This window comes from Bombyx mori, chromosome 3 (assembly GCF_030269925.1).
Source record: "Bombyx mori chromosome 3, ASM3026992v2".
Classification (NCBI taxonomy): Eukaryota; Metazoa; Arthropoda; class Insecta; order Lepidoptera; family Bombycidae; genus Bombyx; species Bombyx mori.
This window is the reverse complement of record NC_085109.1, coordinates 1,446,830-1,465,183: the sequence shown is the minus strand read 5'-3', so window position 1 is coordinate 1,465,183 and position 18,354 is coordinate 1,446,830. Positions and strand designations below refer to the sequence as shown.

Below are 18,354 nucleotides of genomic sequence, written 5' to 3'. Positions count from 1 at the left end.
GCGCCCTAGCGCAAGTGCAGCCGGAGCGCGGGGGCTCCAATCTCGGCAGTCCGTGCTGGAGGCGTGGTCTCGTCGTTTGGCGGACCCGTCGGCCGGCCTCCGTACCGTCGAGGCGATCTGCCCGGTTCTCGCGGACTGGGTGGGCCGCGACCGCGGAAGTCTCACCTCCGGCTACCTGTATAGACTCACAAGACATTTTACCACCATGCAAACTTCTTACCGCAACAAATCTTACCAGCCACCACGCAAACTACAATTTTACGGGTTCCACCTCTCCTACACGATGTTACTCCCACACTGAGGAAGCCAACCGCGAACACTTGTCAAGCACGCACAAGCACGCACTTAACCGGAAAAACCTGCATCCGCCAGCGGAACCCGAACACCGCCGCATCGCCAGACACGAACGCACCGGACGTCTTATCTTACAGGTCACGACGACTTCAGATGTGTCAATTTTTCTTCTCCACGGAAACTTGCTTGCTTTCTTGTTTGCTTGCTTGCTGGAGCCCGAAGTCATCGAACGTGTAGTGTTATTGGTATTGAATCTAGTAGATTCTAAAATTTCAGCGACAATTCACAGTCTCATGTCCTGGTTTACCACACTAGTGCAATGTAACTCTAGCAGAAGTCAGCCGCTTAAAATAATTCTTGTCGGAACTACCCACTCGTCATGACAGATCCATTATTGCGATCGAAGTTTCACTTGAGATTTGCACTTGCCTTAATTCTTGCAATAGCTTGTTACGTGTTGTATTTCCGCTAGTAAATGCCATGTGATGAAGTCGACAGTCAAACTGGGCAACATGAGCCAGAACGTAAGATGTGACGATTTCTTCGTGGCTCAGATCTTCCATCGAGGTAACAGAGAGGTTATTACACGACTTACGTATGCTGCATTCACGCTCTTGTGGCGTACCACTACTAGTATTCTGATCTGCATCATGTTTTTTTTTGCTGTACTTCGAACATGTTCAAACACGTCACGCCAGTGAGAGTAGAGTCCTGATCTCACTTCTGATGTCGGCACACGTCAGGGATGGCTGAGCACTCGTAGTCGATTGAACTCAGTTTAGTCAATAAAATTTTTCAATAATAATTATTGAAACTCAACACACACAACTTTCACAATGACAGGGTAAACCGACAGTTTCGTTGCATATACCGACAGACCGACTGACCGACTGACTGACTGACAGAGACTCACTGACTGAGACGGACGGAATTACTGTCTGACACGGAATGCCACGACTCTGTCCACGTACCGCCATTTTATACTGTGGCGTTACGGAGTCTACCCTTCATTTTGTGATATTTATCAAAACAACATTTCATCATTTAAAATAATAATCAAAACCACCGTCTTAATATTACTAAAAGTCGTTATCCACGACAACTAAAAGTCGTTATCCACGACATATATATATGTCGGATTAAGACTCAGACATCAGGAATGTAACCGAGGTATAGCACATAGGAATTTATTACTATTAAATAATCACTGATCGTAACCTAGTAATTTAAATGAATTATAAAAATGGAGACAGAACTAAGCAAATGACAATCGTGAATGATAGTGGTCACATAGAGCAGTACAGACAGAGTTCCGTGCACCCACCGCAAACAGAGTTCCGTGCACCATAATAGGGACAGCACTAATCGTCAAAGACAACGTTCCACATCCAATACTGTTCAGTACTGACTGTCGAAAGACAGTGGTTCGTACACCAAGACGCATCTGCCCAAATGCGTGCAGAGCATCGTTGGGTCTTTGTGTCCCCTTACGGAGGCACGGATCGAGCCTCGGGGCAATCCCCTCTGCCCGGGCTTAGACTCCCTGCCTAATGGGGTAGGGGTGATGAATCTGCTTGTATGATTTTAGCTGAACGGCAATGACGTGGATGTGTCGATGATTCAGATGATGCAGAGCACTCCGCGGAACGACTTATAAAGAACTAATTTCACACGCGACCATACCACAATCGTGCTGCCATCTCTCGGGAATGGTGCTGCGTTTCGTTTAGCTACCAAACTAATGACTGTCTCCGACTTATATAAAAGCAGATGTGTATGTGTTCCGTATAGACTATGAAACTGCTGGATCGATTTTTTTAGGGAAAATCTTCAGATTGGCCCAGTGGGTGCACTTGTGGTAGTTTTGTAGGGATTGGATCATAGTGAAATCAAGATCGGGCCAGCAAAGCCGGCGTGCGTGTAAAACGAGAACGATTGGTAATCGGATGAAGACACTTTATCTTTGTTAGTGTTGCGGGTCAGATTGAGGTCACAACCATACATAGTGCATCAGCTACCTACTATTTTTTTTTCCTACCTAAACTGATAGCCTTAGGGGCTATTTCAGTGTAACCCTAACGTTTGTAGGTGAGCTCACGGGGCTCAAACCTGATGACGTTGCTAACACGAACCCTAGCAAGAGCCGTGCTTCGCAGAATCTACCACCGGATCGGAAACGCGACCCACTGAGAAGATCCGGCGAGAAACTCACTGGGCTGTGTCTGAGAGTTAATTTACTCTTTGAGCCCTTCGTCGCAAGCGACGGGTTCGACGAGAACGGTGACCGGTGCTTGAAGTACCTAAAAGCACCGTTAGTGGATCGGGAGGATCCGAGATGACGTGTTTTGGGCGACGTCGACTGCTTTCCATTCTGTCCGCAGGATCGGGAATGAGCTACCTACACTGATATTGCTAGCATTACTTTAGTTATCATGTAATATGTGACTGCTGTCTTAATAGCTGACGCGTCAGTTATAAGATTCAGTCAAAAATCTAGAAAACCAAATCGGGTGACATCATCTGAAGATAAAAAACGTTTTACTAATCTTTAATTCGGTGAAAAGATAAAACATGACTCTTTTATCACCTCTAGGTTTTTCTATTTCATTTTATTTAATCTATGTTTACATAGTTAGGTCATTACAATTTGTGGCTGCATTCAGTCATAAAGTTTTGTGCGGAATGTTATTGGCTACTAAAATAGCGTGTTTTTAAAGCATGCATTATTTATTGTATATTTAATTATTGGCGGTTAAGAAGCTTAATCTAAATGAGCATATATATGTACCTAGATTCTTAGGGAACGCGACAGTCCTATAAGTCTAGGTTGGAAGACGATCTCAATTTCCATTTTCCGCATAGGAGGAGAAGGCTCCTTAACTTGGACATAATTCATCTAAAACGGCACAGAACTCGTTCAAAAACACAGAAGTTTGACGCAACATCTCATTCTCAAATTTACGTATCTATTACGTATAAAGTATCTACATATTTCAAACAAGACGGGAAATATTGCAAATGGAAATTGCACAATCGTGAACTTTCGAGATAGTTTTCGATTTGCCGCCGGCTCTGAGTCCCGATATCATGTAGCTATGGTTGCTGTAAACTATAGATTTCCTGAGTTTAGTCCGTGCCAGATCTCCGCGGCCAACAATCGAGAGAAGTTACAGTTTATAGCACATCAAAACCGATTGCAGGCGTGGCAACGCTAGCCATGACTCAAGTTCAAGATAGGCGGCGGCATCGACGATTTGATGTCCATGGACTCTGGTAATCACTTTACACTCATTGTGTTTTTTTTTTTCTTTGGACGAGCTCACAGCCCACCTGGTGTTAAGTGGTTACTGGAGCCCATAGACATCCACAACGGTAAATGCGCCACCCACCTTGAGATACAAGTTATAAGGTTTCAAGTATAGTTACAAATACAAGTATAGTTTGAGTCGAGCTCAAACCATGTGTTTCATGAAAAATCCATGAATACTCCAAAATTTTTTTGCTTTCGAAACAAGCAACGCGGCGACATTGATATTTATTATAAATATATTTTTGAAGATCTACCATTTCCAATTTGCATTATTTATTTTGTAGATCACAATGAGAATCAGTTACAATCAATAATAATTTATGTTCCTTTTTATCAAGCTTTTAAGGCTTTGAAAATGCCTTGAGATTTTAATACGGTACATATTATCAAATATTGATTTATAGCCACAAATGTTGACTATTGTTAACAGCAAAGCATCACGAGAAATCCGCTTCCGAACTTAGGTTGAATGAACTCTCAAAATAGACGCTTCTACCTGAATTAGAATTTACTCAGCGAAAGCGCAGAAAGGGGAAGTTCTCATTCATAGATACGCAAATTATACGATGCTTAAATTTACGGAAATGAGAAATATACTTGGGGATTGCGACTGCAGACATAGTGGAGGGCTTTCTCGCAATATCGGCTACGTTACTAAAACATAATCAGATACTTCTCACACGAAAGGATTTTTGTTTTTAGTTCGTTATTGTTGATGGTACCGGTCAACGTCCTCGCCGAACCCGTAAATTAATCCATAGACACAGCCCACTGAGTTTCATGCCGGATCTTCTTAGTGGGTCACGTTTCCGATCCGGTGGTAGATTCTGCGAAGCACTGCCCTTGCTAGGGCCAGTGTTAGCTGCACCTTCGGTTTGAACCCCGAGAGCTCACATACACGCTAGGGTAACGCTGATATAGCCTCTCAAAGCTTGAATAGGTAAAGTTGATGTGGACAAAAGCTCCGAACCTTGGTGTGTGGTGATGGAGCACATCACAAGACGTAGAACTGAGTGCAAATTTGAAACGTTTGTTATTAATCTTTATCGAAACAAATGCACGATTGTTTGGATTAGATAGAAGAGCCGCTATTGTGATTTAACTGAAGTAAATTAGCCATGCCGTTAATTATGCTAAAGACCCGTGATCCTGTATTTACGAGGGAATAAGCCGTGCTTATGAGGAAGATAACTAGCTCAATTAAGAAACGTTAACAGCTAGTGTGATGCTCATGGGTCCTATGCTCATGATAACAATTTTCAACACCAGGTAGATCGCCATCTCTTACAACCTTCTACACGAATATAAAAAACCGAATTATTATTATGATTGCAAACCGAATTTCTATAGAGTGTAACAGATATGGCTTCATCAATACACTTGTTCATTAAACACGCGCCGCGTTCTCTCGTTTATATAATTTATAATGAAATATAACGCAATTTCCAGATAAAATCGGTACCACGACTTATTTTTCAATAGAATTTCGCGTGAATTGAAAATAATTTGTTTTCGTTTCGCAAAATTAAAATTGACATCAAGATTATGTATTACCAATATGCGAAATTTTATGTGGTAGAGATTCATCGCGGTAAATATTAGGGTTTATGATTGTTAATAAACATGCTAATGCCGACTTGGACGAGTACATGATCAGTAGACCTCTTGTCTTGACCTTGGAGCAATTTGCGTCATACTGTGGGTCTTCAGTGACCTTTTCTTCCACCTGAAAACGGTGAATCTTGTCTCGACCCATTTGAAGGTTTCAACCGGTTTAAGACCAATTTTTGTACGGTTATGATCCCGTTGATGAGCGTCTGCCGTTTCGCACACTCGTTTATTTTCGCTGGTAGAACCAAAATAACTGGAGTTCTAATTAGCAAAGGCGTTATTGCTAAGGTTTCCTTCACAAATTGAATGCCCAGAAAAACGAAGATCTAGAAACTGAACATTCAAAACATAGTGGAAAAAAGCCAATTCTTTTTTTTTTAAATTACATATCAAAATAGAAATTTGCACATCTTACCAATATCAATATCACTTAGTATATTGTAATTATTACATAGTGGAAAACTCTTAAAAGCCAAATAATCGAAATAGCCTTCAATTGACCACTATTTTGATTACCTGAAAAAATGTAAATGGACATATAACCGCAGATTCCTATGCATACTTAACGATATAAAATGGCATGTCAGATCGTCTCTTTTTAAACTACTTTGTTAATAACACGCGTATTCAATACATTCACTCGGTGAGTAAATAGCAGAGCAGGCCTAGGACATCCCCGGGCGGCGTTGCGGTGCGGTGCGGAGGGGGAGAGCTCTCGACGTCAGTTCCATTGATCGAGCTGACGTCACCACCTCACTGCAGCGCGGCGGTAGCGTGCCTGTATCCGGGCCTTGCGGGCTACTTGTGCCGGGCGTCGCGGCGTCGCACGACGTTTACGGATTAGACGGTTTTCGCCTCTGCCTAGTTTAGTAAAACTTTCTCGTTGGTTGAGCGTTTTTAATTTAAATTTTAGCTCACCAAGTTTGATTCTTAGAAGATTTTTAATCGTCACCAAGCAAACTGGAATGGTATTATACCAAAATACGTTTTGCAGGAAAGGAAAGACGAGAGAGCGTCCCCTGAATTGTCACCGAGATCGCCTAAATTTTTTATTATTTTTTTATTGCTTAGACGGGACGGGGACGAGATGAGCTCACAGCCCACCTGGTGTTAAGTGGTTACTGGAGCGCATAGACATCTACGACGTAAATGCGCCACCCACCTTGAGATATCAGTTCTAAGGTCTCAATATAGTTACAACGGCTGTCCCGCCCCTCAAACCGAAACGCATTACTGCTTCACGGCAAAATTTCAAAAATTTATAAAGACTTATAATTATATATCTACATACCTTACGTAAATTAAAAAATAATTTTATTTTTAATCAGCACAAAAGGGACCTTCCGAAGAGTGTTATTCAGTCGAGGATGTTTAAATAAAGGTTTTTGAATTTACGAAGGTATTTATTTTTGGGAGGTTATCGTCCGTACGTCCAATAAGGAAAAGGCTCGCGTCCCTGATTACTGCTCTAGGGCAGATGTTCTTAAACTTTTTTTCGATTCGTAGCTTCATTCAATCCGTATTCTGCCGATAAGGGGAACGCGTTGTCCATACCTTTTTGCCTAGATCGAAATAAATTAAGCTGATGTAACACTTGTACAAGTATAAATATAATATGTATACAGATAAAATATTAAGTTTGTCATTACTCTTTATTTCCTCCATAGAGGTGGTTGAGGTCCTTGATGATTTCTCTCTTTGATATCCAGCTCAAGACTCGCCATAGATTTGGGAAGCTTCCGTTTTTCTGTTCATTTCAATAATTTGGCAGACGGGGGCTCTCGGTTCAAGTGGTGTTAATTTATTTATGGAGCTCATAATCGTGATAAAGTGAACGAATAGTGTAATACGGTAATGCGGTCGTACTTCATAGCGAATAGGAACATATGAGTAGGCTGATGATACACCATATTATCCCTAAAATTAGCCGTGGAGAGATAGAATTTGGAAAGGAAAAGAAAATTGTTTTTTTAAGGGATTTTATGACCTGGTAACTAAGACCTTTAGGTCAAGTCTTATTTTAATTAAAGGAAATTGAGGAAGGGATTCTTTTAATTGGGATGAGTTGTGGATATATCCTCCTTGCGTCGTATTCCTCGCTGCTGAGAGTCGTGACCAAACTTTTGTATCACCTTCGCACGGACGATCTTTCTCCATCTATTCTTGTCTCTGGCGGTGGATTGTGATCTGATTCGCCGCGTGCGGGTCAGTCGCAACAGCTATCTGTGGCTGTTGGCCTCGCGGATGGATCTGGACTGTCCAATAATGCAACACTGGACACGTGTGCATGTTGAGCACTTTGGATCCAAACCAGCCTTTAGGTTCAGGTAGTTTTGACATTCATTTTAAAATTTTATTTTATTCCGAAATTGTAGTTATTGTTTTTATTTAATTTCGGTATTCTATGTGAAATGTTATTGTTAATGAATGTGATATGGACACAAATTTTCAAGTAATTGAAAAAAAAAGTCATTGTTGACTCACCGCGTTTCGGTTTCCATGCGGCCTGATGGCGGCTAAAGGTTAAACATTATCAAATATTTGAGAATCATTGTTCAGAAGCGGACGCAGATAATTCAATGAATCCGAAGCGTTCCGAGTTATTGCCATTCAGATTTCACTTATAAGGGTCACTGTTGCTTATCACGTTTCCTATCGAGATCAACGCACAGAGAGATGAACTGATGAATATTAAAAAACAATCAGTGTATTAATTGAGTTAGCAGAAAATAATACCACCCATTAGGTACCCAATTTACAGTGAAACATATCATCCTTCAGTGCCAGTGATTGGTGTAATCGCATAAGCAACTGATAATCACTTCAATCAGGCCAAGTCTTCTGCCATCGATGGAAATAAAAATCCATACGGGACAAATGCCAACCAACCACTGGACGACTCACCCTAAATGAGTTATGAGTATGGTAGCACCCTCATTAAGAAACTATACGGGAGTCTATCGTTCGGAGATAATTGAGTTTCGGGTTGTGGACCTATGACATAAAAACTTTAGAATTTGGTTGCTGGCGTACACATTTTATATACACTAAATTTAGAATTACATTCTTGATGGTTATTTAGTATTAATTTAGTACACGTTCAGTCATATACCAGACTAAAGATCAACAAGAAAATTCTAAAATTGCAAATACCGAAGTTAAATACGAAACGAGAACAACACACACCAAAACTGCAAATGTCAATTATCTATATATTATTACGTGAAGCAAAAACTTTGCATCCCTTTTTACGAAAATTGCGCGGACGGAGAAGTATGAAATTTTCCACTTATAGAGAATATTGAGAAGAAGTGCACAATGCTAATAATTTTTTTTAATTATGCATAAAGATACATTAAATCAATAAAGAAAACATTACACACACTACCATGTATTTGACGCAACAGATATATATAAATATACTCTTTGTTTATTGTCAATTGTCAAACTTTTTTAGTGTTTAAAGTCTGTGGTCAAATTGAGAATAGATGAATATTGTTTGTCTTTATTATTATTGATGTATAGTGTAGTTTTGGCGAAATCTGACAATAGAATCATAATAATGTTTAAACATAAAATTTCAATTGATTAAAGTCGAATTTCGACTACTGCGGGACTACTAGTAAATAAATATTTTTATGAAGATACTCCGACCCGGCCTCAAAATGACACCTAGTATTACTACAGTCAGTCACACTATGGAACCAAGCAACGAACAAAAACTGTTTAAATTATAGCGATGATTGTACTTTATTTTTTATTTTTTATTGCTTAGATGAGTGGACGAGCTCACAGCCCACCTGGTGTTAAGTGGTTACTGGAGCCCATAGACATCTACAACGTAAATGCGCCACCCACCTTGAGATATAAGTTCTAAGGTCTCAATTATAGTTACAACGGCTGCCCCACCCTTCAAACCGAAACGCATTACTGCTTCACGGCAGAAATAGGCAGGGTGGTGGTACCTACCCGTGTGGACTCACAAGAGGTCCTACCACCAGTAATTACGCAAATTATAATTTTGCGGGTTTCATTTTTATTACACGATTAATATTGATATAATTATCTGAAAAGCTTATTGTTTTCATAGTTGTGTCAAAACATCGCATTTCTGTCGTTCACATTCACTGTTTAACTTTAGAATCGTTATAAAATAATTCTAGTCGGATTACTCGAATTTTTCAACGGAAACTTTTATTTCGTGTGACACGTTCGTGCTACATTTTATTACAACGGATCAAAATGTCGGTCTAAATAAAGATTATTTTAGATAGGTAAGGTTTTTTATTTTTTTTTATTTGTTCCTGAAGCAGCAAAAGGAATGATGCATCTGATGTCAAGTCAATGAATATCATTTTCACTTTACGAGTTGATGTTTCTTTAGGTATCATTTTCGAAAAATTTGAACATTAACACGCTTAATAATTGAAATATAATTTTTTTTTTGTGATTTATGCACTCGTACATGTTTTAGTCAATTTACTTCATGATCATATGATTGATTCCGCGCGGGTAGGTACCACCACCCTGCCTATTTCTGCTCTGAAGCAGAAATGCGTTTCGGCTTGAAGGGTGGGGCAGCCGTTGTAACTATACTTGAGACCTTAGAACCTATATCTCAAGGTGGGTGGCGCATTTAAGTTATAGATGTTTGTGGGCTCCAGTAACCACTTAACACCAGGTGGGCTGTGAGCTCGTCTACCCATCTAAGCAATAAAAATAAAATAAACTCAGCGGACTCACAAGAGGTCCTACCACCAGTAAGATTTACCAATAAGAACCCCTCCTCCTATGAGGACTACTCAACCGATTTCCGTATTTGTAAAAATAAGAAAAGAAGAAAATAACTGTTCAAGACTAACTCCATTACTTTGACACTTTTAATACGAGCCTTAGAGCATATTATGAAACTTAGTTCATTAGGATAGCGGTATTAAATGTTGAATAGAGTACCGACCCTTAATACGAAGGAACTTCAACTATTTGTGTTTTGGTGCTGCGTTTACGAAATATTCTGCCCTCCACATTTAAAGTTTTCGCCTTTTGTAAGTACGACTCATAAAAGTTTGTTTTATTTTTCGTTCTCTTGGAGAGCCTTTGACAAGAAATTAAAACCATAATGTTAATTGACTTTATTTTAATACTAGCTGGCTCGGCAGACTTCGTAGTGGCTCAATCGATAAATAAAAGACCGACGGGGGACACATCATACGAAAAACATTTTGTTTATTTTTATTTAATTCCGAGCATTTTCATATTTATCTACCTTTTAAACCTTCTCTGGACTTCCACAAACAATTCAAGACCAAAATTAGCCAAATCGGTCCAGCCGTTCTCGAGTTTTAGCGAGACTAACGGACAGCAATTCATTTTTATATATATAGATTTTAACGATATACGTATGAATTAACTACAAATACACAGCAAAGTTCTCGTAAGTTAAGGAATCAAAAATACATCGAATTAATGAAAAACAAATTTAAATAAATAATCGGGAACAAAACGTCGGACGGTCTTTGCGCTTCCTGGATTCTGGATTTCAGGATTCCTGGTGCCATGAAAATCTGGGGATGATATGCATACTTAGCTGCTGCGTTTTTTGTTACGTATCATCCGGCTTTGGAGTGAACTCTGCTTCAAAGTGTTGTCCGGGCGCCATATCATGTTCTTCAAACAGTTTGAGGAGTCCCCTTTGGTTGTAAGCAGCGGTCTGTGACGTCTATGAGCTATGGTGAATACTTTTATTATGAGGCTCGCCGTGTGCGCGTTTGCCTAAAACAAAATGGTTCAACATATAATGACAAAAAAAAAAACTTTAGGACACTTCATAATGTTACAGTTATTACCTAGTTGTTTTGAAAACTTCACATGCGGCACCGATAAATATTTAGATTAGCATGAAAGTATCCAACAAGGAAAATTACTTTTCATAATGACAGCAAAGCTTAAATTTGTTTTAAAGTGTAAAATGAAGTAATAAATAGTTGCTTGTAGACTACGAATTAAATTCTTGACGCGACGCTTGTACGCTATGTGACAGATTATGTTCGTTAAATGATGGTGAGAGTTCGATTAACCAGTCAGAGATTTTGTTTTTTTTAAGTGAAAATTTCTGTAGCATCGTTGTACTTCGAAAGTCGATGAAACGAAAAAGCGACAGTAAAAAGAGACAGACACATAAATTAATAAGATTTAACGTCGGAGAAAAATATAAAGGTAGCATTATACAGTGTTTCTTATATTCGTGGTTCTCTTTGTGCTCTGCTTCGTACCTCATATTGGTACCTAATACATTCTGAATAAATCTATGTAATATATACGAATAAAATGTAAAATAACTATCAAACTTTGTATCACTATGGTCGTTACTAAAACCTAAATTATCCTCTACCCGAAATTTTACATTCGTCTCATTATCTTGAAGCCAACATTTTTGGAGGTTTCACTTCTACCACGTGTGAATTGCACGCATGTTTTTTTTAGACTAAAAGCGTGTCGATAACTTAGTAACAGCTGCCAAATATACTGGCTGTGCCCCATAGACACAGCCCACTGAGTTTCTAGCTGGATATTCTCGGTGGGTCACGATTCTGATCCGATCTAGATACAGCGAAGGACTGCTCTTGCAAGGGCAAGTGTTTGCAAATTCTCTCAGCTTAAGCCCGTGAGCTCACCTACCGGTCCGCGAGAATTTGAAATAGCCACTTAGGCTACCAGCGATTGGCTTGAAAATAGGGTGTGCTTACAAAAATATGCCCCTTTTTAAATCAGGTGAAACATGACATAGCACACATACAATATTGATAGGTATGCTCCAAAATTCTGGGTAAGTTTCACACAAGTTGAAACCGACTCTGGCGTTATAGCTCGCTCCAGGCAAAATTCAACTAAATATGCCTCTAAAATAGGTATAACGGGTCGGGAATAGGCTATTTTTAGTTTTCCCAGTTAGATCCGAACTACTTTGTAGGGGTTTTCAGGTGAGTTTGGGGTAAATGTTGGAACTACATTTAAAATATTGTTGATACTGAACGTTTTGGGATTAAGGATAACCGGTTCGTGTTCTAATTAATAATTGTAATTGCAGTTTGCCGAACCCCTTTTTTCTATTTCAATCAGAGTACGAAGATCCTAGTGCTTTTAGTGTTTAAAGCTTTCAGATTTATCAGTTTTCCAGAGAACAACAAAATCCACACGATTCCAACATTCAAGTCTAAAGTCAGGTAGACTGACAATAAAATCCTTTCGCTAAAGAAAAATTAATATCAGCAAGTTTTTTGTTCGGATTTGTAATTCGAATCGTAAATCTTTATTAAAATGCTCGAGAGTGAAAATGCATGGCGACAGGTGGCGAATGGCATGGATTTGGTCCTCGGTAAAAACATTAATGGCCGACATTACCTTTCTTCATGTTTTATTGAATTCCCTCGACGAAATATCGAAAGGTTGAAGGATCTATTAACCCGCAAGAGTGTTGTGTAGACAAATTTGGTAGCTGTCTTTTTTTTTTCAGGTAGCTAATGTAAAGAGCTTCGTAGCCATGATGCCAGTTTTTTTTTCAGAGTAAATATTTGATAGCGCTCTCTTTTTTTAAGGGAACTTATAAAGAATTTATGTACATATTATAGCGTCAGAGGGTTTTGCAATGTGAATATTTTGTAGCTTGGTTTTTTCCTAGGTACCTAACTATTATTAAGAATTTAACTGCCAAAATTCTTTTTTTATATTTTAGACACAGTATAAATTTCAAGCAAAAGTTTGCATTGCCGCAACAGTAAAACTAAGCCGGCTTACAAAATATAATACCTGCTATTACTAATCCACTTAACTAGTCACTTAATAATCAATGAAACGAGCATTACAAATAAATACAAAGTATGCAACAAGATAAGATTTATTTTCTACAAATAGATTCATTTAAAAAAAATATCTCTCAGGATAGTCCATTTTGTGGCTGAATGGTATGTCTTTTCTTGTACCACAGATTAAATATTTAAAAAAAAATCACGGTAACTTGTTGAATAGTTAAGACTTGAAAGCTTAACTAAGAAACTTATTTTCGCATACGAAATTTTAGTATGGATGTAGATATAGTTTCGGGTTTTAATGTAAAGGTTATAACTAATATGGATACTGTAAAATTAAGCATTTAAAAAATGACAAGTGGAGTTAAATATTTTCTCTATCCTTTAGAAACTGTATCGGGTGCAAAAATACGGCTGTGGCGGTTCGACAAATTTGATTAGCCTCGTATGCAGCGTCGAAGTTGTAATTGAAGGGAAAATTCTGAAAAATTTTGAACCTAAAATTTGTTTGTTTATCGTAGTATTTGAAATAAAAGTTTTGGAGATATCGGATATTTATCGTTACACAAAGTTAGCTTAGCATCAAAAATTATAACTAATTGTTTAAATATATTATTTATGTTCAAACTGAACGCTTGAAGTATCACTTTGATCTCGAAACTCTTCAGTGTGTGTAGCTTATTCCGTTTCTATTTCAATATGTTTCATTCGTGAACTTCGAGAAACGTTATTTTAGAACGACCGAATTGAGAACGCGCACATAATATGATTTGCGATTTCATGAGATTTTGTCCAGTTAAAACCTTTTATTCGGCTATAAATACATTACAATTTTTTATAATAGCATTCTCATTGGAAACGCTGTGTATATTACATTGCTTTTACTGTCACATGGAAGGGAATTAAATTATCGGAAACAAGAATTCAATTAATCTTTTATACCGTATATTCGTATGTAAGATATGAGTAAATAACCAATCAAGGTAAATTGTACTTCACAATAAAATACAAAAGAAAAACATTTCCCCCGTCTATCAGTAAACTGGGCAGCGAAATTTATCAGCGCAACACACCGGTTTTGTATTTCTCAAGGGATCGTTTGGAAGCCTGCTGCTAACGTGGCCACGTTTCCCAGCCCTTAGGGAATGCAGTCGCGTCGAATTGTCTTGACGTCTGTTTGGGGCATATATAAATTTAGTTTAACTATAATCTATTATATATATATAAATGAATTGCTGTTCTTTAGTCTCGCTAAAACTCGAGAACGGCTTGACCGATTTGGCTAATTTTGGTCTTGAATTATTTGTGGAAGTCCCGATAAGGTTTAAATATGAAAATGCTCGGAATTAAATTAAAATAACTATTTTGTGTCCCCCGTCGAACGGATTCCTTTTGTTTGTTTTAAGTTTATTTTATACAAAAGTTTAGGTCTTTTATTTATAGATTGAGGCACTACGAAGTCTGCCGGGTCAGCTAGTATAAATATAAAAGTAGATGTGTGTATGTTCCCATAGAGTCCGAAATGGCTAAAACGAGTTCAGGAAATATTTTGGTTATCCTAGCGGATGATTCTTTGAGGGTTGGTAGCGATCGGATTGAAGTCAAATCGAAGATCGACCAGCAAAGTGGACTAGGTCTGACTAGTTTCTAAATAAATTGATTTTGTGAATATTTTACGACTACCTTTACAAATGTCCAAGAACAAGTTTTGGTCAAAGGTCTCATAGTCCTACTTTTAAGCCAAATTAAATAAGCACATCTCGTTGCACCGTAATGCTGTTAGACTTCGGAGATTGTTTCGAGTGCTTTTGAATTTTAGAGAGGAATTGCAACTTCTAGTAGTTTAGCAAAATGAACGCTTATTAAGTTGTGCTATGTACAGAAGTTAGAATTGAACCAAGCAAGACTTGTTTAATGGAGAGTTTTAATGCTGAAAATATTAGCAATAACTGTTGTGACTATATGTTCGTGAGCAACCGATGGTCTAGTCTATGAAGACGACAGCGTCTATGAACACAGAATGTTCTATTGGACCATAATTCCGCCAAAATCAGGAAAAGTTTGTTTTAAAAGAATTCGTTCATATTATATTCGTTTATATTCATTCGGCTTAACTAAAAATTCAATGATTGTCTCAAAAATCATCACTACCAAAAGATTCACCAACTATATTATTCTTTGTGGAAGACTTTTGGAAGAAACATAGTTATAAGTAGTTAAGTTAAGTAGTTATTATTCTATTTCAATACCTACACAAGATTTTGGCAGAACATTGCTACAAAAAAAAAAATGCAATGAAAACAACCGAGGACCAATCACTTCCATAAGCTACAAAGAAAGTCCTAAAACGCAGTTTATCGAATCCCATAAGCGATTTTTCCCATTGTAATGAAATTCATTTTTGGACGGATCATAAAACGCGGTCCTATGTTACCCGAGGCGGACCATAGTCGTAAATCAATGCGTCATTTTTTGAAAAGTTAACGGAAAATACGAAACGAATACTGGAAATTAGCACATTTTTCTGACAGCACCGCCGGACTGTTGGGATAAAAAAAACAACTATATCTACTCTACATATCATACGATAACAAAGAACTTCTCTCAATTCTCTGTAGATTTGGAAAAAACATTTGTTGAGAATGTTTACTGGTGGTAGGACCTCTTTTGAGTCCGCGCGGGTAGGTACCACCACCTTACCTATTTCTGCCGTGAAGCAGTGATGCGTTTCGGTTTGAAGGTTGGGGCTGCCGTTTTCACTATACTGAGATCTTAGAACTTATATCTCACGGTGGGTGGCGCATTTACGTTGTAGATGTGTATGGGCTCTAGTAACCATTTAACACCAGGTGGGCTGTGAGCTCGTCCACCCATCTAAGCAATAAAAAAAAAGTGAAATTTTTCGGTACTTGTTCCAATAGAATATTTATAGAAATCTTTATTATGAGATCAACCAGCAGTTATAGCATAACCATTTTATTTTAAGTATTATAAAATTATATTTCAATTATAGTTATTGTTAAATATGTATCTAGTTATTTATTTGTAATTACTTGTTTGTAATCTTTTTACTCTTCGGTTTGAATACCCACTGAGTTTCTCGCTGGATCTTCTCCGCGGGTTGTGATTCCGATCCGGTGGTAGATTCTGCGAAGCCCTGCTCTTGTTAGGGCTAGTGTTAGCAAGTTCTCTCAGGTTGAGCCCGTGAGCTCACTTACTCGGCCGTGCGTAGTTGGAATAGCTCCCTAGGCTACTAACGATTAGGTAGAGGGAAAAAACGTTTGAATCGTGAAACATTATTATGTTTCAGGATATGGATATCAGTACTGTTATATATTTAATTGTATATTATTTTCAATGTAAGAGATTGGAGCCATAAGTTCGAATTCGGCTTGAAAGAATCGCAAGTTTTTACGTGTATTTTAGCAAAAATAATTTTTGCCTGTTTGCAAAGTGATAATTTTGGTGTAGTGCTTCATTTGAAGATCTATACCTGGTGTAAGGCAATCAAATAACGAAAGGTTGTGGTGCTTGGGATCAGCACCACAATAAAATCTGGCGTTCATCAGCTTCTATTTTTGTATTGCAAAGGATAAGTTTGCGTAACTTGATCATACTTTCTCGCTTATATTGCGTTTTATTGTCACATTATATCCAAATTTTTTTTATTGCCCTTGTAGGCAGACGAGCATACGGCCCACCTGATGGTGAGTGGTTACCGTCGCCCATGGACTTCAGCAATGCCAGGGGCAGAGCCAAACCGCTGCCTACCATTAAGAGTTTTGAGTCTGTTTTCTCATTAGCTACACCTGTGTGCTTAGTGCGAGTTTCTTAACGTTCTCGATAGCGTAAAAGTTAAGCCATTTTTGTATGCAGTTGGAATAGCGCCCCTAGCGGCAAACGCACGCAAACGATCCCATTCCATACAAATTGGAGCTAACTTTTACGCTATCGAGTACGTTAAAAAACACGCACTAAACACACTGGCCTATGTCCAGTAGGGGTCATCCGTGGGGCGCTGATGACAAAGCCCAGCAACGCTTTGCTCTAATTCTGTCTGACATTAATTATATTTACATCAGATTTTGTTAATCAGTTCGCATTTTATTGCGCTCTCTCTCTGTTTTTGTAGAATTAAGTTGCCCATGTTACTCCTTATCACATCAGCTATCATTTTTGTGATGGCGAACTGTCTCAATTTGTATGAAGCGAACCGTTGAATACTTGAAGGATAAATCTTAATATATTACGTTAAAATAACTTTTCTCATCGTTTGAAGCGTATAAATAGAGGTTTGATAAGGTTTCCTCGGCCGTGTTCCGTCGCGAGTACAAGACGTAATGTTCTTGATTGATTTACGTAACGTGTTTTTGTTGTGTTGTGATGGATTGAAAGTGTATCATCTTACATCATGTTTTTGCACAACAACAACAAAAAAAACAGTTCACGTTGATTTTGCTTGTTTTTTTCGTGAGTTATACAAGCCAAAGTACCTACAGCCAACGTGACGAGAAATTTGAAATATTAACACTGTATTTTCTTTATTATGCAAGATTTTTGAAGTGAAAACTTCTTTAGAATCGTTGTGATTTCAAACCGGATGCAACGGAAAAAACGACAGGTAAGAGACACAAATACAAAAATGTGTAGGATGAAGTCAGCAAAGAATGAGACAGAAATATACATACTATAATTTAATACAGCGTCATCTGTGAGATTTTTTAATACTAACGTGTGTATGAAAGCTCTTGTAGTGAATTTTAATTTAGGATTATACGTGAAATTAAAATATCAATTCACAGAGGGCGCTACCTTACAATTATTTACTAATGACAAAATTTTACAAATACTTAAGACGTTTAGGATAATTGTATTTTAATTTTGGAAGGTTTCACTTCTACCACGTGTGAATTGCACACATTTTGTTTATTTTGATTGCGGTTTTTTATTACTGTCACACATAGACAATCGTGAGGTCTGTTTTATGGTTAGTGGTTACTGCGAGCACTTGTCACTGACGTTTTTGATTTTGCGAGTCGTGACGAAAAACAAAATTAAACAAACGGGATTTTTCATATAGAAAGTTATGTAGATTCACTTTGACGAAGACAGAACTGTATATGTTATGTACCTATCGAGGGAAGAAAGAAAGCGGAATTGTCGTAACTTGAAAAAACCAACTTTAAACCAGAACCATAAGTATAATGTATTAGGTAAAAAGTGATTTAAATTAAAGTTACAACGTTTTCGCTTTCTCCCGTCGATATAGCGATAGAAAAACCTATTAATTTGTTGGTTTGTAAACTCGTTATCTGATGAGTTAACTAAAGATCG

General features: G+C 38.0%; 1 protein-coding gene and 2 long non-coding RNA genes across 11 annotated transcripts in view; 1 reads left to right on the top strand and 2 right to left on the bottom strand.

The window, feature by feature from the left end:
• Jnk (c-Jun NH2-terminal kinase) overlaps window positions 1-18,354 on the top strand; it is a 113,886-nt gene that overhangs the window by 9,677 nt on the left and 85,855 nt on the right.
• Window positions 6,598-8,394, bottom strand: LOC134200931 (uncharacterized). The gene is made up of 3 exons (XR_009976049.1): window positions 7,700-8,394; window positions 6,865-7,132; window positions 6,598-6,777 (listed from the first exon to the last, which is right to left on the bottom strand). It is a non-coding gene; the product is annotated as an uncharacterized LOC134200931 (long non-coding RNA).
• LOC134200758 (uncharacterized) lies at window positions 10,422-12,695 on the bottom strand. The gene is made up of 2 exons (XR_009975809.1): window positions 12,617-12,695; window positions 10,422-10,987 (listed from the first exon to the last, which is right to left on the bottom strand). It is a non-coding gene; the product is annotated as an uncharacterized LOC134200758 (long non-coding RNA).